This window comes from Varroa destructor, unplaced genomic scaffold, assembly GCF_002443255.2.
Source record: "Varroa destructor unplaced genomic scaffold, Vdes_3.0 BEIS01000001.1, whole genome shotgun sequence".
NCBI classification, from domain to species: Eukaryota; Metazoa; Arthropoda; class Arachnida; order Mesostigmata; family Varroidae; genus Varroa; species Varroa destructor.
Genome location: NW_019211454.1, coordinates 49345526 through 49371968, shown reverse-complemented (window position 1 = coordinate 49371968; position 26443 = coordinate 49345526). Strand labels below are relative to the sequence as shown.

The window sequence follows — 26443 nt, the reverse complement described above, 5'->3', positions numbered from 1 at the left end:
CCTACATTATTGCCTCTCCTAGAAAATCAGAGGAGAATATTTCAAACGATGACCGTAAGATCATTAATCGGTTTTGAGTTGAAAAAAAAGTTTTAAAATCTATCAAAATAGCTCAGGCACCCATAAAGAATATAAACTAACAATCAGATGTCCAGATGAGTCCTAACGGTTAGTTTTTTCGAGATCGTTTTTTTTAAACTCTTGCATATTTAAGACTTCTCGTCTGTTATTAACCTAAACTTCAACCACGTTGGAAGCGTCTGGATGTAGCGTATTCGAGCGACAGTTTACATATATCAGAATCACTTAACACACAATTACTAGGTCCCGAAATGAAGCTGTAAAAAAATTATAAAAAGCGACTTTTGCGAATACGTTGTTTATCTTTTGCCCTATTAACTTTCGGTTAAAGTAAAGCCTTTAAGCCGATTGCTCTTATTATGTTCTCAAAACGGCAACGGCTAATTAAAGTACTTTTACCATTGACAGAACCCGCGCAACACCCATATATTTTATTTCCTATTCACTCGGGAAGGATAAGGTAGACAATTATCTTTACAATGTTCCTTTATCGAGGGCAATTACCGGAGCAAATCATAAAATATGGTAAATCTGGTAAATACCCTAATCTAACTGTAGTAGAATCGATCAATTCGTCGCATAGGTTCCAGCCAACCGTAATGGGTTGTCTGAAACATCCTTAATCTCTACGTTGCAGGATAAATATAATTGAAAATTTGCTGCTTTTTTGGATTCATCACTGTTATCACAGAACATAACGCACACGTCACCGGCCCCTTCAACTTTGTCAGCTTGATTAAAAACAAGCCGGACTGAATTACCGTCATTTTGAATAAGACGAGATGATTCATTCGTTTATAAAGAAAGAGAACCAAATGCACACTGTCGCCTAGGACGAATAGAAACTGAGGTCAATAGTGGAAGCCGATCTCCAAATAACAGGGGGCAAATTCCCATTGGGCTTTTTGTCAGTCACGTAGTCGTCGATCATACACGTCTATGAACATGAGAAAAGTGCACAGGGGCATACAATTGCCGTTGACGTCTCATCTTCCTTAGTCGGTAGTTTGTTTAAAACGCGGCATTATTTTTTTTATACCTATAAAGCATCCTTTTCAGAGATGATTGACGTGTCTCGCTTTTTGAAAGCGTCAGCAGGAACATGGTTGCACTTCATCGTCACTAGGCTATGGTTTATAGATGGTCAAGGCTATAGTCTTAAACTTACGTAGAAGATACGCTTCGTTGCCGCTGGTTATTTTGCGAGGGTTGAACCTCACGTACCTATTATAATATTTCTCTGTCGTGGCAGGCCCATGCAACAAAATGATTATATGTTTGATGCATTTATGCCATCAAGACAGAGATTCCGGGTCAATTAGGTGCCGTAATAAAGTTCCGTATGAAGAGAGGGACGCATATTCTAAACGCCATGAATCTCTGGAGCTACAAATCGCTCTTCTTGCAATTTCATCTTTGTTTTCTCGAGCCCAAAACGAAATTTCATCGTTATTAAAACAGCATCAAATGCGGAAGGCTCCTTTACTATTTTGATCATATGAAAAGGAAAAAGAATACGTATATTCAAAAACCTATTCCAAAGCAGCTATGGGTGACATATGACTGTATTGAAGTTTCATAGGCAGGCACGGGCACTGTTTGAGCACCTGACTAACACTGGCCATCTATGTATCACAGCTACGGTCACCTGACAAATTTCGTTGATGCGGCCTTACGCGCTAGTTTCTTAACTCAAAGAACCTGCAGTCAGCATATTTGTGAAACAGAATAAACCGAAAAAAGGCCATCACTCTTAGCGAATGCGCACAATTAGATGCACATATGTTCTATGCACTATCTTTGTAAATATATAGCTATATATTTTTGAAATATATAGCTGCAATTAGCAGGATTATGAGGGTATGTCCGACTCTAAAGATCTCACTCTTGCTGCTACGGCGAGACGACTCAGCTTTGCAATTTTTTATTCTTAATCGTAGTAAAATCTTTTTTGTGTTATCTAAATTTATCGAATATATATATATATATATATATATATATATATATATTCCATAAAAGCAAACATAACGGACGTCAAAAGAGAACAACAACAGTCGATCGATATATGTGTATGCATCTTTGAGTGTCGATCTGACGGGCTCGTAATATCTTGTATTGAATGGCTACAGCCTAATTGATCAGCGTCGCGTTCCAACCCATCACCATCATCACTACAGTCATGTTGAACCAGATGTCGTATTATACAAGCGGCCGTCCAGAATAGTTTTGCAGTGCAAATTACATACTACCATTATAACATTAACGATGGCTCCTAGGGTGTCCAACTCCTCGGGGTCTGACTGCGGGGGAAAAATCGGTCACTCGAGCAAAGCTAGTAGATGACAAAGTGGTGACAGCAGTTGCTACCGCTCCTAGCGGACCAAAGCAGGTGTCGAAAAACGTCTGGCTAACCGCCGTTTGGTTCATTAATATTAGTTCGCTCTGTATGCAAAGATCCATTGTAACCTGCTATCGTTTATATCTCTGATCACCCCTTGCAGTCGATATGTCGTATACCAACATGTACTACTCGTATAACATATATATATATATACCAACAATATTATACAAAGGACAACAACTTGAACCAACTACCGTAGTAGCAAACAATGGCGATGAATACGAAATAAGCTAAGCTAAATGCTAATTGCAAAATGAAGCATTGCTACAACGACGGGCGCTAACAACAATAAATTACTATTCACTATCGGCAGTGCTATGGGCCTTGCCAGCCCTATATTGTAGGACATCAGATTTGTGGCCCTCACCAAGCTAGACGTACTCAGTGTGTGGAAAAGCGATAAACGATATAAAACAGAATGAAAGTACGGGGGTTAGCTTATCGCTCTCGTCCGCTACAGTTACTCCCACGAAATGGCGCGAAACACAGCTGCGCTCTTTTCCGCACTGCGTTTTGGACGCCCATTGCACATGAGCGGTTATAAAAGCAACAGTGTTATTTAAAAGAAATAGACCATGCGTACGAGCATTAAAAAAATCTATAAAAGTATAACATGTCTATATCAACACTGAGCACGTGGTTGTACAAGCCCCATTTTGTGCAGTACGGTCAAACGGCTAGGTTCGTATAGCTGACGACCGAGGGCGTCAAGGGCCCGCGAAATTCGAAACTCGGATTCTAATTCGTTCATTGATATACTGTCGGTGGCAAAAATTGCTGTTGCTTGCTTAAAATAACATTAGACAGACAGGCCTGACGCCTTCAGAATGAAGGATCTTCTCTACCGCTTCCGGTGCAGAAATATAATTGCTTCCCGACTGCCTCTACAACTTCTTATTGTCCTACTTTGCTTATAGTGCTTACATGTCTGAAGAATGTAGGTGTAATGTCCAGCGTAGTCAGATAGGTAATAATAGCTGGCTATTATAGTTAACAAAAGAACCTTTGTTGTAGCTACGACTCCTTAAAAGGGATACATTTAGCATAAAATAATACCTACATTGTATAATTAAAAGAGCACCATAAGCTGTAGACGCTGCGACCGCCGCTATCGTCAGCATCACTTGCTCGTTACTTCTTTTCAATCAAACACCGTGGTGGAAATGCAGCACAGTTACTTTGTACCTCGTACTTTATATTTGTCGTTGTTGTAGTTTCCTCTTTACTACCTCGAGGTGCGCCTGCGCGCACTTTTTTGAACGAATAGGTCCTTTCTGCTGGTCGCCAAAGACGTGAGCGCAACGCTTCTCCAACGGCGCATATCCTGATATTTTGTAGCAACGCTTCGTTCTCATAAATGTGCTCGCACGACGAGAAAATATATATAAAATCGACATAAAAAGCGGCAGAAAACAAGATGTCAGCAACACGAGAAAGCAGCAGAAAAGGTAGCCAACAACGACGAGAACACTAACATAAATGCTGAAGAAAAAAGACCTAACGAGCAAACGAATGAAAACATTTTCGTGGAAAACTCTTTTCTATCTTCGAGCGTGAGTACAATCATGAACGTTCGTTGGAAGATGTCGATAACGCCCAGATATCAGCCAAGGCTAGTGTCAGCTGTTCGGCAAAGATAACCGTTGTCTGAGGCCAGTGGCAACTAATCCAACATGAAAGAACCACACGAAAACGCTATTACGAATAAAATTTATGGGAACAGGAAGGCTTCCTTGTAGTACATGTCCTGCTGGTTTCGCCACGGCTGGGAACGGCAGTAGATTAGACTCACTTCAGCCTACGACGGTCTCAATTTTCGATATGGTCCCAGCCGGTAGAACAAGGTACGCGGTTTATGAGCGTCGATATTCTATTAGTTACTAGCGTTGTGATTATTCTCTTATAGGCTAAATTGTGCTTGCGAAGTATTTCCCATACATTTGTTCCTAATTGGATGAAACACTCTGTTTATATATGTGAGACACGTCTTGCAACTGTCGGTAATAATACTGCGGCTGGCACTCGCGCATCTAATACTATTACAGTGAGTGTAATTGCAACGATGATTCCTGTCGCTATTTCATAGATTTAATCACAAAGATAACACCAAGAGAGATCGTAAAAAAAAATAACGCCAAAACGAGTAAATAAGGAAACATGAGGGATGAGCAGATAGATAACAGCTAATGACAGTGATCGCGTTCACTTAGATAATCGTATTTTGTTGCATATGGGGAGAAAAAGCAACGGTAGACTCTGCAGCAGCGCAAAATAGGTGCCGATCTCCACTCTCTGGATTTAATACGTACACATACCTGAGGTTAGCCTTACGATCGGCAATAGCCGCAGTCAAATAGTGGCAAACAGTCAGAAACAGATTCATTGTAGGTGAATAAATGACTATCGACGTAACCATTAGGACTATCTAAAGGATTAGGCCGACGTACGAAGGATCAGTGGATAGATATAAGCAGATAGACAAACATTGTCATCTTTACTTTAATGAGCTGTTGTCTACCGATAACTGAAGCTCGCTTACGGTAGAAAAAATAAGGTAAAAGGACCACTACAGCTAGTTCGCTGTGATACTAACTGTACTGATATTGACCATAACAATTATTTTTTTATCGTTATTTTTATTAGTAGAAGTAGTAGTAGTATCAGCATTGCTGAATGTTTACATTACGTGGTTTATTTAAAAGGAAAAAGCGCGTATTCCAATAGGAGCAAGCCACAGCCCCCCCCCCCCCCCCCCGCAGCTTACCTTTCCCATTCACGCACGTGCACAACTTCACGCGCCGGTTTTTCCCCATACAAGGACGAATCTCATATCATCCAACTGTCTTCGCATCATCATCTAGTTATTATTATTATGGAATACTAAAAACATCGTCCAAATATTATCGGTCACTCTCCCGTGAAATCCTTCTGAGTCAACGGCACTGGCACATACTAAATGTTTATTTCAGAAGAATTATCATGCTTCTGAAAATTTCCTGCTTGCTATATTTTGGAGTCGACGCACTGGACGATAGCATTGGTCCCTCACAAAGTATCTCGAAGCATATAGTTGGCCAGAAGGGAAAATCTGAGGCAGGCCTCAATCTAACACAAGCAGACAAACTGATCGACTCCGTCTGATTGCAGATGACAACGCTTACCTTTGCTTTTTTTGTCGTAGCGTTTGCCTCGTTTAGGGATATGCGTAACAATTGCTTTGGACACGGCCCTCTTCAATGTCGATAAGTTCTCGCATCATTTGTGCTGGATGTATTCGACCAAATTTCGTGCTACGGCTCCCGCTTCTGTAGGAAAGCGTGCGGAGCGTTACACGTACGTGCGTACGCTTTATTATTAACATCTGTTCTATCACCGTTATTAATTCTATTGCTGTGTTATGAACGTCAGATCCGCTATCTGCATAATTATATTAGCGTTGATGGTCTGGCTCATTTCACGCCTATCAGGATCGTTTATACGTTTCTCGACTTGTTGGAATCATAAGGCGAAAAACAGGCATGTAAGGATCTCAAAATCAGATATCAGAATTTGCCTTTTTTTGATCATGGGAGCTTGTTTCGATGCAAGAGATAGGAATTCAGCACGTTTTCAAAAATTCTGCTTTAACAGGTATGAAAAGATCATGTTATATATTGAAAACAGGAAACTGACCTCTTTTGCAGGTTTTGGATATCTTTCAGTTATGTCTTAATTGGTCAAACTCAAGCACCAATTTTCGTAAATAACGAAAAATACGCCATCGTATTGGCCATATGATAAAAATGATTGTTTCATTTATTATCATATTGATTATTCTGTCAAGTGACCGCACATAATGTTCGATGTCAGGAACTTTCGAAAGCGTGGAACTCCGTGGCTTATACTTAATTTTGAACTTATAAACTTAAAGACGAACCCGTTACGATGTTTTTGACGCGCACTGCAAAGTAACTGACATGTCCCTGGCAAAACAAGTTTAATGAATAGAAAAAAAGAATTGAAAATTACCGCTTACTGTAATTCTGTCCTGCTAATGCTGCCGGTTGACAGAAACTCCAGGAGTCAATAGCATAAAGTTTCACCGTTTGTATGCCACCAACCCGGGTTTGTCGAATCTGCCTGCAAAAACACCCTCTATATACGGAATTTTTTTAGCGAACGTACAAGAATCTATATCGCTTTATGCCTCTCGAGCCACTTCTCCCTGCTACACGTAATGCTTTATCTCTATACGGCTGCCGCATTGTATGGACTTCCGAGCAAGCAATACAGACGACCTTCCTCGTCCCTCACATGCATACAAACCCGGCGTCCTAGGTCGTTTTTTGAATTTACGGTCGCTGCCGCTGATGATACTACTGGGATTGCTTGAATAACAATCGTGATCGGTGAAAATAACAACAATCGCCTGTTCTTGGGTACAGCCAGCAGGCCATCTTCCATCGGAGTTGTCCTTTGCTTCTTACTCTTTGCCTGAACACCTCGGACGTCATTCTTTTTTCGGAGCGAATAGCGTTTCACCGAACTATCTATTATATCTTGTATAATAATATGACAAGGATACTTGTATTTGACCGAGCTTGTATCTGATTGTGCTTTTCATTTGCCTACGATTCAACACCGTCCGACCCAATTGGACCAGAATTGCTGGTCGCTGGATCGATATCCTTTTTCACTGGTATTCATAAAAATAACAATAGTATTCAATGATGGAAGCGTCGTTCTTTTATCCATACTAGAGCTTTTTTTGTTTCTTTTTTCGACATTTCCTATTTCTTTCCTAAATAAATAACAATCAACAAACACATTGAAGCAATTAAAATTGGAAGCAGCAGAAGAATGACGTCGAAGAGCAAAAAAAAAAAAGCCAAATGTAGAAGAATAACAAAAAATAACGGCGAAGCAACGGAACAATGATATAGTGACTCTCCGATCCGATTGCGCATCGGTTTGTTCAATGGTAACAATGACAGCGAGAAGAATAAATCGTTTTCTATTTGTCCAAACTGAATTTCCCGGACTTTTATTCCGGTACGTCTATACCCACGAAGTAGTAATGAATGATAATAATGATCTGTAGCGTATTATCAAAATCGGCAGTCATTTCAGTGGCTTCATTGACTTCAAGCTATTTTTTGTTTTCTTGAATATCTAGTACATAAAGAACAAACAGGTGTAGTATGATTGTTCAGTTAATTATGTGTTCTTCATTGCAATAGACAAACAGAAAAAAGATAGTTAGGTTAACTAGGGAGCGAAAATACCTAAAGAGACTTAAGGCAGTATGTGTAATGGTAACTACGTTCGTAACTTTCATAGTAGATCTATATGATCTGTTTCATAAAACAATCTGATCAAAGGAAAATCTCACAAAAACAATATAGAAATCTAATGATTTTTTTTAGCTTCGTTCATCCCCTTATCGTGCCTGAATTAACAAGAAGAAAATATCTGGCCCAAATAGATCTACTCAGAGAATAACAATAGTTCGGGGTGGTTGAAGTTGCAAACTTAACAAGTTTATACAATTGTATAATTGATATTGTTGCCGGTATATATAACCGTATTTTCCATAATAATAATAATAATGTTATCCGATGTACCGGCGGTCCTATGACAATTTTGAAATTCTCAGCCAGATTGCTGTTCGAGACCTGTCATCGTTGAGGGTTGCTGAATTAACTGCAATCCCCGAGGAAAGCTAACTCAAATGAAATACATATAACTATTAATGACTCGACGGTCACTGCTAGGACGGTTTCAGAATTGAACCATTTTGCGACGTTCGTCAAAGCGTCTCTCTTTATAAATCTAGAAATAATTATATATCTCTACGCAGATGACCAGTCATTAGCCGCCTCGCACATAACAAACAAAGCGCAAGCCATCGATGTCCAATGAGCGATACCGGAACACTTGAAAGAACTTAAAATAATAATGAAGTCTGCAGGCGCGACTACAAGGCAGCCATGTTGGCCAACAGAAGATTTTGATGACGCCTGCAGAAGATGAACGGCAGCAGCGGCAGGTGAAAGCAGGGCAGTCTCGTCATCATCTCCGATCCTGTGATGGTACAGTGGTAGCGTGTCTGCCTGTTGAACTGAGGGAGACATAAGGCAGTCTAGGTTCGAAACTGGGCATTGGCACACTTCACTTGTGTAGGGGCAGCCAATTGTCTAGCGCACCGCTTGAGGCAGAACAGGACGTAAGACTAGTAACATTCAGCTAGCCCACATCGCTGACTGTAGGTACAGGTACACCGTTGATCAGTAATAGTAAAATCGGAAACTATTACGCCAATTAGCATTTAACAGTATTGAAATAGTGTTAGATCAAAGTGCGTACACAGCCCCGTAATCCGATGATTGTGCCCGGAGTCGCGAATTGTGTCTACGAACACGGCATTGGACAAAAAAAACCTGCTTCGAAATTTTCCTATAAATCTTGCGTACTATACAATGAAGATTACATTAACCCGTATTGTGTAGGGGGCGTTTATGCATGCCGTTTGCCAGATCTTTGAGTTTTAGACCAACATCAGTCATTTTCGCTATCTATGCTATAGCTAGAATTCTTCATCATCTCTACAATCGTTGTATAGCTTCGTCAAGTCCACCAACCTCGTATGATTACCGGTTTTATGTAAGTTGTTTCTTTGAACTGCGTTATCCGGATGAAACTACTACTATCTGCTATATGAAATACGTTATTATTGATATAGGATATTTGTTGAGCATGCTTTAACAGCGTCCTTCAGGCCGAAGATCATTGAAATCGTCGCAGCTGTTAGATTTATTACTTCTACTGAATCAGGTAGAGGTCCTAGTCAGATAAATTCACCCCAAATTGATAGGAAGGTTTCGCTCGAGTGTATACATACATTGTTCGGCTTGACACAAATCGAAATGCACGGATCACCGACGACTGGCTGGTTCACTGTTTACATGCTTTGTGCGCTGCTAAGGCACCGTGTTATTATTTACGCAAAGCGCGTGATTTACTTTATGCTTATCGCAGAGTTATGACAGATCGCCACTGTTAAACATTTTAGTAACGATACGAGCTGATATTTGTGAAATTTCCCATGTCCCATGTGTCTGGATATCTGAGATAGAGCATCGGCCCGGTTTTGCTAGCAACATTTTTGTCGTTATTATTACTGTCACTTCGTCAATTTCAATATGGCAATAGGCCTGCCTATTTCTCTGGATCAATGGCTATCGTTTACTTTATGCCGAAGCAAACGCTGCTGCCGTCCCGACTGCAAAAGGGTGCATTCTCGCCTCCCGGTGGTACATAGCTATTTCGATCGGTGACAACCCGGACGGGGTTTGGTCTACTATCAGCTGGTCTGTCTGCCAGACCACTAATAGTAAACTACCAGTATCAGCATCATAATGATTCACTGACTAAATCATTGGTGCAAGGTCGCTCTGTTTGGACCTATAGTGTCGCCACCGTTGGCTTCCTACAGTTTGAAGCAGAAGCGACTTGGTCTGTTTGGAAATTGCCCCACCTGCTCGACAAGTTGTTGCCCGCGATCAAGATGGCTCGCCATCAATATGGCGACGACGGCGACGGCGACGGCGGCGGCGGCGGCTTCGGCAAGATGGATTACTGGCCATGATAGCCGACCCTGGGTTCGATCAACTGCAAAAACTTTACACCAAGCGCACTACACATAAACCTGTGCCATGGTTTGATACAGGTAGATAGTGTTGTGAGCTTTTGTATACGTGTGTATATTTGCCCCATTCTGTATATTAAAGTATAGCGATGTCCACCTGAATCAAGATAACGCATACTTAGAATTTTGAGGCATAATAATCGCATCTACGATACGGCTGAAGACATTGTCGTTGCACAGCGTCATTTGATTCGAACACAAACCGTTTGCTCTAATTAGTCCAATTTTTTTTTTTTGACATAAAATAATAATCAATAGTACTCGTTACGATTACCATTGCCGATCATCATTTTTATGATTGAACCATTTGTGTCAGAATCCTCTATTCTGTATCAATACGATGGCTGCCATAGGACATCTGCCATTACCATACGGTCTAGCGGGCAGTTCGTCAACGAAGAAATCCTAGCATTGGTAAATAAAAGTAGCAGTCACAACGAAACGCGCAATGCAGAATTAAAGTCTGACTTATCGCCACGGGATACCATACAGGTCTTCCTGTGAGCAGCTTCTCTTCCCTTACTACTCATTCACAAAGCCGTTTCTTATTATAACGACTAGTTTACTGATTTTTTTATTACTTCATTAATCTAAATGACATTGGTGTTTTAGGATACTGATAAGCATATCGGTGGGTACCCTGACACAGGATAATTAATTAGTCATTCAGTTTCCTTCTGTATCTGTTATTACCACTTATTGCTGTTTTTGACGCGTTTTTCTTCCTGTACAATCCGAGTTTTTAAGCCAGGGATACCGAGAACTTACCAGTTACAAAACACGCGACGGGGGGGGGTCAAATATCGTGACACAGTACTTTAAACAGCGGTAGCGGGTAGTAATACAAATAATCAAATCCTCACCAAAAAAGATGGCGTCATCCAGCCACCCAGCTGCAATACATTGCCTTTTTTCAACTGCACCAGATTTTTCCGTAGGTGACGCCCACAGTGAAACGCCGCCAGGTGTCGCTGAAGTTCAACTGGCGTAATAATAAAGCAAAACAGCAGCATAATTATAAGTCGTCGTTTATTATAATAGAATTACAATAGTTTGATATTTAGATGAGCTCGTTAGCTCGTAGCTTTTCCCTTTCTCTGTCTATCTGTAGCAGAAACTGCATTCATTGTATATGCGCGAGCTACGATGGTAACTTGTACTATCTTGTTTCTGATCACGATAGGTTCCTTCGAATACTTACTTATAAACAGAACATGCGCATGACGCAACGACAGCAGCAACCTTAAATGAATGTACCAGCCTTTTCTCTATTCGTATATATAATGTGTCATCTAATACATTAGCATTCACATGCAGAAGCCACTCTGAGCTTTGCTACAGCTGAAAGCATAGTTGTCATTATGGTTCTGGCTGTGATCGTTGCTGCCTGATGAAAAAGTGACTGGTCACATCGTCGTCGCTGTAATCATTATCATTACAATAAAAATCACTATTGCTCATTATCGGCAAGGGAGACTATGTGCGTGGCCGAGTGACAAACACGCACAGATACGACACACGAGGGTGCCCAAGCTGATTGGGAAACAAAAAGACATTGTTCAAACAGTGACGCTCCAGGCGATGACGCCCTTCTGGTCACGCTTCGTAGAACAGGCCTTCAACGACAAGTCGATGGAAAAAAAACAACCATTCGTGCAGTTACAGCTATTTGGTTCCGGAACTAGTAGTATCAGTGTAATACAGATTTCTAAGGTGAAATCCACCGCCACTTGTAAACTTGCTGTTGGTCGGCTGGGGTGGGTCATTGCAACTGTTGAACGATGTTCTCAAAATGGCTCATGCTGATTTCGACGAGCTGCTTCGTTCATTTTCGAGCGTACCCACTAGGACTGATAGTTAGATCCAATGTACTACTACTTAGTCTATTTATTTAGTTACTGAAAATTGTACCAATGTGATAATAGTTGTGCTAAATTCTAGTCATAATATAAACATTATTCAGCCATATATGTTGGAAAATTCAATTCCCTTCGTGATTTTGAGAAAAGAAATATAGTTCGTTCGTTCGTTCATTCTCTAATTATACTACCACGAGCGACATCTTCTACTATTAAGAATATTGGGATCTATTGCTCCGAATATGGGCTAGAAAAGAGCGCAAAAAAGAACCCAATTATTGTTATTTAGATTGAAATCACATGAGCTACCACCACGCGACTACGTACCCTATCTTCGGCAGGCAAATTTAAGCGAAAGATATATTGAGCTTTTCGATTTCTTTTGTCGATAAAGATTACAGGAAGCGAAACACCATATTCAAAAGTCTCATGATAAAAACCAAAATATTTTACAAACAAAGAACAACATATCTTTAAATAGATACATATATGCTAAACTAAAGTCTTTATTGTTCTCGGTGACCGAGTGTGTACCAGCCCAGGCGTCGACCGTGTCATTAAATTGCTGGTGCTAAGTATTTTATCTTTCAATTCAACTGGCCTAATTCCTCTACTGGGATATTTTTATGATAAACTTAGATGAAATCTAAGTCTAACGGACAAAACGCTAAAAAAACCATGACACCTTCAACGGCAAAAGACGAGAAAAGGCGAACGATTACTGGACCACTGATACTGGGCCTTTTTTCACTACCGAAGCGGGTTTGGGGCTATCTAGTCTGTAGCCCCCCCCCCGCCTTTAACAATTCGGCGTATGTTAATTAAACTTGATCCGCGATATTTACCAGACCAATCATCGTCATCAGCGACGTCATCATCAGCATCGCCATCATTTGTTGCAAGATCGATTGACCGATTGGACCAGCGGTTCGATTTAACCGACCGACGCTGCGGCTAGTTCAAGTGGGGTTGAGCGCCGCGCACCAGAAAAGATTCTCGACGCAAAGCCCAGAACAGCACGAAGCTTCTGTTGTCTGGAACTTTTTGCGAATGACATCAATAGCGTCGACCGCAACAGAAATCAACTTGGTTGCTGTTGACGGTGGTTAAAAACGCAGCTGAAACCGCTGGCTGTGCGATTAAGGCCTTGGGGATGCATCCCCTGAACGTAAAGAAGGACTCAGAGGTATTCATGCGCGTAAATGAATACGCACTTGTCAATCTATTTCAGGCTCAAATGTGTTATCATGACCGTCACGAAGGCGAAAAACCACTGTAAAATTCAAGGCTCTCGAGTCCTTGAAGTACAATAATCAGAAGATCTTAACAATAAAAATTACTAAACAGATCCGAGGTTTTTCATACTACGGAAGCTTTGCTCGATCGGTAGGTTCACTTGCCTAGGCCTTTATTCAAAAGCATGACCATAACAGCGTTATGCAGTCGTCGAAAGTTAGGGGGGTGACGTCTATTCAACGATGAAATTTACCAATAAGCGATCGATTAAGTATGTGTATAAATAGCTATCTAGTGTAGACTCCTCGCAAACGTTTGGTTTTCTGTTTATTCCGCTGCGTACTTGGCGTTGTAGAAGTAAACGTAATCTAAGGTTATTTTTAACAGTGTTAGGGGCACACACACATGCGTTCATGTTCTGAATTATTCATCTGACGCCATATGGATATAATAGAAATAAGTGACAGCTTCCATTCCCCCATATGCAGTGGCAACACTAGCTAAAAAAAAACAGGTGTTATCTTGCGACCTAATAAACTTTCCTGCTACACCATCATCCTCAGCATATATGTCAGCTTGCCACTATTGTCAGAACTGTTAAAAGTGCAAATGTATTCGCTGATACTCGAATATATGTCGATCGGCATCGATAACCGCCTTCTGGCGAAGCTTTTTTTTTTATTCGAGCAGATGGCAAGACAGCCCGATGGAGCTACGGCGTCTGTGCATTCCGGTGCGCTGTTTGGTCGCTATTGCATGCCATTTTTTCTGTTCGGCCCAAACATGAGGGGCATTACAAACGACATTGAAAGCACATAGCCCACCCTTGCAAGATGTTCACCTCATAGTACATTTGTGCATCGGGTGCGCGTAGCAGTGTGACATGAAGATTTCGAAATTGATGCATACATAGCTCGACTAGCCAGTGAGTATCTATCGTTCGTGATCAATATATGGCAGCGAATCCTGGATACCGAACAAAGATTTTAAATGACAGGACACCTTTCAGCTTATCGCCTTGCCTCGTTAGATGATAGCAGGAATTTGGAACCTCAATTCAGCCCATAATACCACTGGGGAATTGATTGACCACAGAGATTGAAGATTGTCAAAGAGACAAGAAGAGTTGAACGACACTGAAAAGCCTAAATCGACAGGGTGTGACAAATATGACGGTAGACATAAAAAGCTGACAGATAGATACCATTCAGCTGTAGGCTTCTAAACAACAAATGTATATGCAATATCTGATGAAATGATTGATTACAACAACCGTGTTTTTTTCGTTTCTAGTTTCGATCTAACTTGTGCATGATCTGAAGGATCTTTTTATGATTTGATATATTGATATTTATTTAACTAAAAGACCTGCTAGTTTTTATTAGTCGAGAAACATAGGAGATTATGCACTCTATCTATTAGTTAGTGTATTTTATTCGAAAAGATCACGATTCGATCCTACTGGTTTAACTGAGAAAAAGCTGCGAATATAAGAGCCTTTGATTTCGAAGGGGTCCCATTTTAAAAACCCCCGGATTGCTTCCTCCTCACGCCTCTCAGAGGTAGACAGAAGATCAGTCTATTAAAAGCTAACTATCGGTTCATAACATCTGATTCAATTAAGTTCTCTTAAAATTGCATGGCTTTTCACAAAATATGTTTTGAAATGAACAATAGTTGCATAATTATCAAGAACCGTATTGTCACCCCTGCGTTGCAGAAACTCTTTAGTCAAATGGCTTACGGATGTAGTAGGTGAAAACTTCCAAATTTAGAGAACATTTGATGCCGTGCCTAGAGGTTTGGATGCTCTCAGCTGTCATTTATAATCTAAACAACCCGAATATGATTAACTCTTAGCATTTGGTAAATTCATAGATAACAAGATGATAATATTTCCTTTTCAAGTTCAGTTAACTTCTCTTGAAGTTTACTAATTGCATTAGCTTGACCTCAGGCAATGGGAGGCTTTGGCCTGATAAATATGCCATGGATATAGTTGCGCTTCGTTACTGCTATTCGGTTGTGAACTGGGCTCGAACATAGCAAAAGTATCATGCAAAAGCTAAAATCAACCAGTTCGAGATGTCGGCTTGAGCATTTCGTGAGCGAGCAATGTAATTTAAAGATCTGGCTAATGTCAACTTTCTCCATTTACTTCTGGCTAGATAGTATGAACTCGGATCACTCTGTCCGACATGAAATGCTTCCGTGTTGGCAATCATCAGCCGCAGTCTGCGAAACGCCTTGAGGCAGAGACGGACGTCCTCAGGATAGCTGACAATCACCACTTGAAAACATCAGTATGAAGAAAAGTAGACACGGTAGGCAGGTCAGAGGTAACGAACGCGAGGCCGACAACGAATCTAGGCAGAAAGGAAAGCTTGCGGGATAGACCTGACCTCGACAATTTGAAATACAAAATCTCACCACTGGGTGAATCTGAAGTGTCATCATTTGTTCATCGTGACAGAAATAAAGGAGGAGAGCTGTCACTTCAATGATATGTCGGGTCCGTAATTACCAACTAAACGGACACTGAGAAACGAATGCTCGGTCAGTCAGCGCCGAACAAATTCGTAGCTAACCCTCTGAGAATAATCGCAGTCTTTATATAATAAAGTCCTGCTCATGAGCGAATGTTATCGACATCTCGGTAATTACTCCACTAAGAACGGCATGTTGCCACCTGGATCCCTGACTACGTTTCTACCGAGCTTATTCCGAGGGAGTCCTGTCTCAAAGTGCTTTGAACGCTTATCTGTCAGTGTCGTAGCTGCCTCATCTTTTAAGTTTTAGTTGATGGTGCACAAAATGGTCTTTCAGCAACCCACTAATGGCAGACTCGCCGGCAGCGCTGACTTTACTAGAATACACAATAATGCTGACACTAGTAAATTTTTTGTTAGAAAGGTAGACACAGGACTGGCAGCTGCAAAGCCAGTAGCTAAATAGAATGGCAGAATCAGCAATACCAGCACCAACAGCAACGTCTATAACGGCAAACACGCAAGCCCCAGTCACTGACCTCCCTATAGCTTTCCGCACTTACAGCCGCCTTAATCGTTGTCGTCGCCGGTGCAGTCGCCTCGAGCGAAGGCAATTTGCCCGCTGGCCACTGGCTTAGACTAGCGATTCCTCCCACCCAGCAGCGTCAAGAACACGCGTAGCAGTCAGCACGGCCACGACATGAATAACGGCAACGGTGGCGGCAAACTTTGCTCCTGCGGCATCTTCATTTGTTGCAACGTTATCACGCACGAACTAGTAACACCCGACGACTATCGTTTGTTGCCCATCGCCACTTCACTCGCCTTTTCCGTTTAACTTATATAGCCTTTCTGATTCTCTCTTTCGGCTATTTTTCCCGATGTTGCCGCCGTCTAGTCGGGTCGCCTCGAATCTCTTTGTAGCTGCGGCATTTCGGTTCGGGCCTGTTTCTCCTTCGCTTTCGTTTTATGACACTCGTCTCCTTTCCTTCGATTTTTCCCAAGGTGTCGTTCGATGACACTCGGTCGATTTAATCTAGCTCAGTCGAATGTTAACGTTCTGGTCGACGGAATCGCTGGTCTCCGATGACACGACTTCAACGCCGCTAAACGTACCATTGATGATGATAGCCACTCACGGAGCTGCAGAAAAGAAGATTGCCATTATAGCTATATTTAGATCAGCATATGACGATAGGTTGGGCAATGCATCTCAATTAGATATTATATACTTGTTATGTATTGTACATGCACGCTTAGCTAGTCGTAGAAAGCATGTGTCCGTAGCGCGGTCAGTCGCATAGACTGACTGCAAAAGTAGATAAGATAGCAGTGCTAGCCGGAGAGGACAACAGCCAAATTATGTACACGTATATGCGCGCGTTCGCTGCGCAATATCTCTTCAACCGCAAAGGTTAACAAGAAAACATAGAACTCATGATGTGGCGCAGTATTTTCAGGTCGACTCACAGCGATTGGCGTTAAAGCCCCTATCGACGACGCATGCGTGGCAGTTGCACGCGAACAATCCAGAAACAGCAACATCAGCACGTGCAGCGCAATGATGACGACTGACTTTTGTCGAGGGTGGAGCCACGGTCAACAGTCGCAGAAATAACGGCGACTACAGCAGCGCCACCTCCCATCACCTTCTCGGGTCGGGGTTATTCTTGGCTGTGTTGTTAACGTCGTTGCGATCCTTGCTGTCTGCGCTCGTTATCATGAATAGAATGTAACTCTATTTATGGATCGAGAGGTAACCTGCGGGAACCTTTAGTAAAGCAAATTTACCTTTTTCAAATATTTTCCGTCCCCCGCCACTGGCACCCTTCTAGGCTCCCGCCTACGCCAACGTCCATTTGAGACCGTAGGTAATTGCATTATATCGTTTGTCAGCCTGCTACAAATGTTGGACGAGCTCGCTGCACTTTGGTATAGTTAAACTATAACTGCGGACGTTGTTTTTTGTTCGGCGCAATTATCGCATCTTTCATGGACATGCATAATGGTAAGAAAAAAACATGTCGCCATCGCACACAATATGAATATGTAAACAGTGCTTAACTACCAGACTTACTACTTACTTAGACTTACAGACCACTACAATGGGTCAGATTCCTATTTTTGATTTCATCTGCAGCCTTGACTTGTGGCCGTTGTTGCCTCGTGATCGCTAACATCATTTATTCGATGGGAAAAGACACTTCGAAGCCACGAACTCGGTTATAACAGCACCGAGAAAAAGTGCCGGTGCCGCATAGATAAACATACCAACAATTGTATATGTCATCAAGGATACAACAGGTGTGATTTACCATATAAATAGTGAGACAAGTTTTGCCCGACTCGCTGAACTCGACAGCCTCAAAAAAGTGTCAGCTCTTCTTTTTTATATGTTTCACTTTTTTTTTGTTACCCAGACAGATGCATGAGATGGCACGATGGCCGCAGACAAACAGCAACGACGTGCGGAACACTCTGGAGAATTACTTTAAATAAATAACTCTTCGGATTAGATTACAGTCGAGCAGTGAAGTAGGAATGCTGAGATAAGGAAAAAGTGTTTACTTACGAGTAAACTAAACATTTTCAACGATAGGCAGAATAAGTTAACACCGACTCGCTACCGCCTGAGTTTGTTGTTTGGTAGCCTGCTGGACCCAAGCTGTTTTTCTGCAGCAATGCATGATACCATAATGAGTAAAAATAATCTATACAAGACTAGCGATCTATTGTTGCTTTTATTTTTGTCGTGATAGGTGTTATATTTGATTTGCAAATTTCACGAGTTTGCCATTCAGCCGTACTATTCTGGAAATAGAATCCATATACTGAAATGATCACTGATTGAAGTTAACACATTTAAAACAAATACGTCGCTAATGTGTATATAAGGCGGATTACTTGTAATCTCAAGTACCCTTCTATCCTTGCCATTGTAGATATTAATTTTAATTTTTGCGTGCTACCTTCCAGAGCTCGATTGTTAGATTATGAACTTGGAAGTTCAATATCAGCCAACAACCACCGTATAGCCGCCGCGTTGAAAGTTCAGTTTAATGAAGAAGCATCGAATCAAGCAACGGTCGCAACTTACTCTATGTACAAGTGAATAATAGTGAAGCACTCTATGTACATTCACCAAGACGGTTCCGTTTGACCGTTTGATGCATTGGCGTGTCACCCAACCCGCCCACGAATCCACCTTCCACAGCTCTCACAGTTCCCGCAAGCTATACATTACAGATCGTGTTATATGACTAGAACGCGTCGCACTTTAGCTCTTTGCTATCAGCGATAACATTCCTAGGAACAAAGAAAAGGAAAACAGCAACACCGGGCTCAGCGATAACCTCTACCGTCACTGTCATTGTCCGACAATGTCCTATCACCAAATGACACAATCGAGAGATAGGGAAGCGCTGCTGCGACGCCGCTGCCGCCTGTGTCCTTCCTGCAGAGGTGGAAAGCGACGTGGTGACTCATAACAATAAACGCTCTGTTTATCGCTGGCGCCGCCAAGATTAGCGGTCACTCGAGCGGAAAATAAAGCCGACCGTCGGCGCGAAAAATCAAAAGGAGATCGCCGTATGACGCAAGAAAAACGATTCCGAGAAACGACTCGCTGTTGCAGACCTGAGCGTCTACAACAATAACGCTGAGACGATTATCCTATTACAATTGCTACCGCTGGCGTAGCCACTAGCTCTACTAGTGGCGCAGACAATATTTGGCTAACACGGGTATCGCATCCATAGCGACGATTCCTCGGCCGAATTACACATCGACCTGACAAGCACGGCCTGCATGGACAGCATTGACGTGGCAATAATCCACAACTAGCTCAGGACCATTTGCTTTTTTTTTCTTAATCTAGGTACCCGTTTTCTTCATTCTTAGTGCCGTTGTATGGCTTTTTACTCTCTGCGTTTCACGAAATTCGCTGTGATCCCTGTGTCACTTGATTTTTGCTCAATTCGTTCCTTTTTCAACTTGTACTGTTCGCTCGGTCTCTCATGGCTGCGTTTCATTGTTCTTATAGCTGTTCGTATACCTTATCGTACTATCCGACGTCTGCTTTACTCTGATCTCTATTCTCTTTCGTCAAACGAGGCTGTCTTGTTGAAGTGGTCCAATTGTTTTTTAGGGGCGGTAACGAGCGAATTCTCACCTCATCAGCTCCTTCAATCAGACCCGGCGGAAGGGACGTCGATAACGACAGCCGCTTCTGCTAGAAAGCTCGCTCTACCATTATCAGCGTTTCCCCTGAATAGCAATGACAGCCATGGTAGTAGTACTCGCAATCTACTTCTGCCCGAACAACTGCCCACGCGCGCCCGTCGCCGGCCGAGTGGCCATCTTGAAAGGCGCTAGTCTCCACTAAAGCAAACATGCTTTGTAGACTCGACTCGATGACGGTACGAACGTAGCAGGACTGCAATAGAGAAAAGACTGGGTCAAATTTTAGAATGATCTCAAATCGATGGACGAATGAACGAAAACATTGCTTATCGCCTCGAACAATGATATGAAACAAGAAAAATATGTCAGACTACAGAGGTGAGGTCTTTATCATCTATTTTAGGACGAAAAGAAGACAGTAAAAGTGCTTGGAAAGGTTTGAGCAAGGCAGTAGTGGGTGCCCGCCGAAGTTGGCGGTACAACTAGGTTGTACCTTCATCAACACCTCGCGCGCATCTAGCGACAGCAGACTGAGGCGACCGTAACAACGCGGTCGTTGCCTCGGTGAATCAACAACGATAATAGAAATGATAGGGGTAACAGCAGCAGCAGCAACGGAAGCAGTAACAGCGACAATGTGAACCGAGCGAATAGAAATCAAAGTTGATGTACCGCTCCACTCACAATGACTCGGCCTCTCCCCGTTCTGAAGCTGAACGAAAGCTGAATAAGAAAAATCAGGACGACGCGAACATTATCGCGATAATTCTGGCCAATAGGATTAACGTCGAAGTAGGCTTCGGTGACATCGAGGCTAGAACAAGGCTAGCATCGTTTCCCTCTTCTTCATAATAGCCAGTGAAAACGATAAGTAGGAAAGAGTTTGAGAATGAGCGAAAATAAATCATTGTTCCAAGCCAGATCGAGGGACGCTTGCTAAAAAGCCGTGAAACAAAAGCTGGCGTGGTTACTGACAATGGTAACTCAAGTCATCTCATCGGATGACTGATGCAGAATCATTCGTCGGCGGCTGCATTCGCCAATGAATATCACAAGAATCACTCGAAAGAAAAGTAACTTAGCGAAGTCCCAAAGCCCAGCACTTTGTATTCAAGCCGTTGATAACTTGGGTTTTTACGAAAAATACGACGACGTCGACGCGCCAGCAGCGCCAGGGTTTGACAACGGATCTACGCTTTTATTATAGATTTGTACATTTATGTACAGCGCCAACAAACGGGTTTAATCAGAATACTGCTAACTTCTGTTCGTTAACCATATTAGTATATAATAATGTTTCATTGTTGCTTCTATATAATAGGCTTTAATACCGGCGAAAATATATGTACTTGTTGAAATATAATGTGATGCCATCCTGAGCACGAGAGCTCAGGCGGCTAAATAAATGTGACAATCGGAAATTGGTTTTCAACAATGGGATAAGGACAACAGAAAGCTAGTACGTGAAGACTGGCCTAAGCTGATAGCCTGTTGATTGTTTCGTTGCATGCAAACACGTTATCATTGCCACGCTCCGATAGAAAATCAATTGTCGAGGTCATTCCATAATTATGAAGAGGCCCCAATTATATAACAATGCTATTTCGCCATCTTGGATTGTGGAACAATTTCGAATTTAAGGACGGGCGTAGAACACTCGCCGAAATGTCGGAATAAAAAAAATCAACAATGTCGGTCTCGTATTTTTTGGTACGAAGTGACACGTCAAAAAACGTCAACATTAAAACAAACACTAATTATTTACGTGCCACGAAATCAAATAATTTCTCGCATCGATAATAACAGTATTATTAATCTTAGATATGATAAATTAGATCGTATGTGATCAACATATGGCGCGAAGGGATTTTTTTTTCATTTTAAAGATTTTTTTTGTAAAACTATCAAGTAGTGCATCATTCGAATATCATTAACGCAACTCGTTTATTGTATAGTACATGAAGATACGAATACACAACTGGAGAAAGGCGAGCGCAAAGACACAATTCAGTACAACACATTTGTCGACGAGGAACACGCGTTTCTTACGTCCACTGTGCTACCAATGCAATGCAGTCCTGCCCTATAACGTTCTGGCAATATGCTATTAGTGGTCAGAGCAGCATCATGAAACAAAATCAGAACCATTGAACAACACAGCAGGAACCAGCCGAGAAAATCAGTGACTTTCGCAAATTAACCCAAGTCCCACAGCAGCAGTTGACTGAAGGGTTCTTTTTTTATGCATTTTTGCATGGATAACAGCACTAACAACAATGGCAGCAGCAGCAGCAGCAGCAGCAACAACTTCATCTCATTTTTTGAGCAATTGTTTTGGACCTCCGATCAAATTAAGCGAAATCGTCAAACGTCCAAATTGCCGCTAGTGCTATTATTATGAACATTAAAAGACTCAGGTCTTGTAGCTAGTCAGCCATAACTGTCATAGCTTTTAAGATTTTTACTAGTCTCCAACTCACAGGGAGTACACCATGCAGAAATTTCCGCAGAATCTCGAACTTTGAGACGAAGCAGCAGACGAAGACGGCAAGGATAATCAAAGATAGGTGAGAGGTTTCGCGTTATCGTTGCTGTCAGCGCCCAGAATGATCCACTACATGATACTGCGATTACTAAAATGTAGCCACTTTACGTCATCAGCGTCACTCTTCAGCCTCGTCGTCATGAAGCCTTCATCCGGGCAGCAGCAACAGCAGTAGAGCAATAGTTGATCACACGTATGTGCGTGGCTTGTCAAACGCCATGAAAAAACTGTTTTGGTGCTACTAATGATGCCAGTCGTTGTTGCTATCTTCTTTGTGTTAGGTCCAGGTTACGTGCGTTGTGTACGTTCTTGTGGCGTGCAACGCGCCGTCGTCTAGCAGCTAGTCATTCATGAAAGCCTTTTTCATCAATGCTCCTTGTGTTCCTTCCCGGCCTCTGTTCCCTGTAGCTAGCAGTTTGCCTCGTTTGGGAGCAGTTATCATGTCAGTTTCAGAGTCACAAAGCCAGTCTCATCTATTGGTGCCCACCCAGCCAGCAGCTAAAGCTTTTAATAACACCACTTATAATATATATATATATATATATATATTACTTAGAAACCAGCATTTCGCCATGAAAGCATACTTACAAAAGCCACTTGTTCGCATTGCCTGTTTTCGCGGGCGTTCCGCGTTTCAAAAAGCCACTACGGTCTACCTCATTGGTTTTCGTCGGAAATGTCTTTGTTCAGAGGTGTACAACAAGTTAACACAATGCCGATGATGTCTACAAGTAATGAGCGGAAATGTAGGAGACACGAATGATTCGTAAGAACTCTGGCCGACAATGTTTAGTGATGAAGGAAGAAAAGTTGTAACAGAGTCCCCAGGATAAGAATTCTACAACAGAAAAGTAGATACTGCGAATAACAGTTATGGCAGACGATGCAACGTGGCATAGTTCTAAATATGGGTCCCGCATGCCTCCACGTTATCGTTACGTTTCCAGTACACACGATCCCAGACGCCGATAAGGCGTAGACCTTCTTGGCTCAATATCGAAATGCGAATTAAAGACCTAGTAGGAGAATCATTGAAGAACAGATTTATTAAAAAGACGTATTCATAGCTTTCCTAGAGAATCAGTCGCTGTGTTATTTACGTCATCGTCACCAAATCAGCCTGGAGAAGAACAATGAACAGTCATTAACACATAATACCATAGACATCACTCACAAATGAAAACAAAGCTTGCGTAAAAGACCGTCTTAGAGAATCTTACGAGATGCTCGCGTATTCGTTTCAACTTCGACTCTCTGACCTGACCTGACCTGACACTAACGAAGATTCATCAAATCAACTGCATGCAGATGAAGTAGAGTTTATATGAATTTCTACTTTCACAACCCAAAAACAGTTTCGACTTTCCCAAGTAAATACGCCTGATACAAACCGCTGTTTGTATTGCTTGTCGTCAATTAGGTTCGTTATTGTTGCTGGTCTACGCTGATCTATAAAAGACTATACTACATAGGTAATATGGACACATTATGGTTTGACTATTTGCTGGGTCGTTTGCTTGAGCAGGAAATAATACCCAGAAAAAGGAAGCTGCTGTTACACAGACACTACCTCGGGGATTGTTAACGTTTCTGTGTGTCTATTGTGGGAATTTAAGCTTGTAGGTACAGAAGATAATGACCCCCTGTTCTGCATCGTTCTCATGCCTGTTTTTCTTTTCAATGTAAGCAAACAGTTGATTTACCGCTACCTAACGCTCAGTAGTAAATAGGAAGACGTATCGGAAAAGGGGCTCATCTAGTTTGTGGACTGCAGTTACCGTTGCTCGGCTTGTCCGGGCGCCCTTAACGGATCGCATATAATAGTCAGTGTTCGTTTTCGATTGATTCGGAATGGCTCAAATTGCCATTGCTTAAATGTAAGGGAACTCAGAGAAGGTCTCGAAAATGAAGTTGCCTGTATCAGCGCGGGATACGGCACCGAAGTGACTCTAGGCGTCAGCCAATCAACTCCCGACAGGACCCGTATGAACACTGACAGCGTGAGTGATAGTAGTTGACGGTGCCGCGTTCACCCGCCGACGAAAATGACGACAATGTCAGCAAGCGAACTTAGAAGTAATATAGGCACAATACACATATATGTGCATGATATATGGGTGTATGTTGTATGAGCATCGTGCACCAACAATGAACGGACAGAGCGCTGGTTGAGATTGCTCTCGAACAGTTGCAGTCGAACCATTTTTCATTGACAGTAGAAACAGCATTGCTTAGCCCAGGGCGAATTTAGTACGAAAAATACACTTTATGTATAACATTGTATGTCTAGTACGAATATAATGCTTCATCATTGGCGTCGTCATTGCAGTCTATCTACCTGCCGATCTCTCGACTGCTACTACTCGATGACATCACATAAATGAATCGAACAAGACAGATACAGATACAATGTTCAACTAACAAGCAAAAGTTATTTTGCTTTTAATAACCCTGCTGGTAGCGATTTGTCCGCCAGTATAAAAGCCCAAAGAGCTGAAAGCTTGCATACGGTCAGCGTGGATTTTATTCAAAAATGATTTTTTGGAAAAGTTTTTACTGTAGACGAATGTTGTTTTGTCGAGGACAAGAAGCTGAAACTGGTCGCGCGATTGGCAAATATACTATACAGATAAGTATAACCTCTCACTTGTTGCCGTTGCTGTCAGACTAGAGTAGGGCGAGGCAGGCACTTTCGCCCAAAAGCTCGATAGGAAAAGTAGTTTATATAGTACGACAAGAACACTACAAGCGGGCAGGAACCCCGTCCTCTTATTAGCATCACGGACATCGTAACATAAGGCGTATATATATATAATTTCTGAATTAATTGTTACAAAAGCTGGGGGCTAGTTAAGTCTAAGGCTGAAACAGGTCTGGAACCCTTAAAACAATAAACCAGCAAGATTTCTTTTAACGTTGCCAACATCCACTAGCTCATGGCATGCATTCGGTGTTTTGTTCTGTATAGAGATAGCGCTTTTTTTTGCAATTGATCAATAAAGACCCTGCTTCGAGCTAGAATCCTCAGAGCCCTCCTAGAGCAACATACAGCTGCTTTGGAAACGGGCGATGCTTCGACGTTCCCCGCCAGGTGCAGGTAATCAATCAATCAATCAAACAAACAAACAAACTTTGAAAAAATATACGCATACAGAGGAAGACAGGAAGGTTTACAAGATATACATGATGGGGATATACATGCCCATACGAGAATATACTAAAGTACCGCTTGAGTTTTTCCACCTTCAAGTGAACAGAAGCATGAACAAAAGATAGCAGCATAACATAGAAAACGTGTCAAGGCTATTATAAATAATTCTCGCGGTAGTTTCAGACCGAGAGGAAATGATAACTACGCTCTTCCAAGTTGCTGCCGCCGTTGTCATCAGCGGTGACTATAATGGCAAGCTGATATTCTGAAAGCGTTTTCGCCTTTATTCGTCTTTCGTGTTACTTTTGTGCGCTGTCCTAATGTCAGATCGTTAACGCATCTGTACAGCGGACAGGCGCAGAAACAAGCAAACTGTAGCAAGCACGGGCAACAAAAAATGGCGGCCCTCAACGACGCAAAAAATCCGCAAATCGAATGTAAAATTATTCGCGATCGCGCCCCCTCTTCTGTTTATCACTCTGTTCTGACTGCTACGCTGCGCTTTATGTATGAGAAGCTTTGTGGTGGAAACTCGTTGTTAGGCTCAAATCACTCAAGATCAAATCGAAAGTCCGAACGGGGGAAACCCATTAACCCCCGATAATACAATCTACTTCGTTGATCGCAGCAATCGTGAAGAATATGATGATATGGAACAGCAACAACAAGGATCCAACGGCAGCTGAAAAAGGCAACGCAGCTAAAAATGAAACAAACGCTATTTAGCCCGGCGACTTCCGCCCTTCCTATTACGCAGGATATCTCGTGCCTGTCTGTGCAGGGGACACAGGCGTTTCTGCGAAGTGCTTCGC

General features: G+C 42.1%; 1 protein-coding gene and 1 long non-coding RNA gene across 4 annotated transcripts in view; one reads left to right on the top strand and one right to left on the bottom strand.

Moving 5' to 3' along the window:
• Positions 1 to 26443, bottom strand: part of spir (spire type actin nucleation factor) — a 251696-nt gene that overhangs the window by 132466 nt on the left and 92787 nt on the right. The gene's annotated exons all lie outside the window — the stretch shown is intronic.
• On the top strand, positions 17257 to 21627 carry LOC147758756 (uncharacterized). The gene is made up of 2 exons (XR_015318675.1): positions 17257 to 17761; positions 18730 to 21627. It is a non-coding gene; the product is annotated as an uncharacterized LOC147758756 (long non-coding RNA).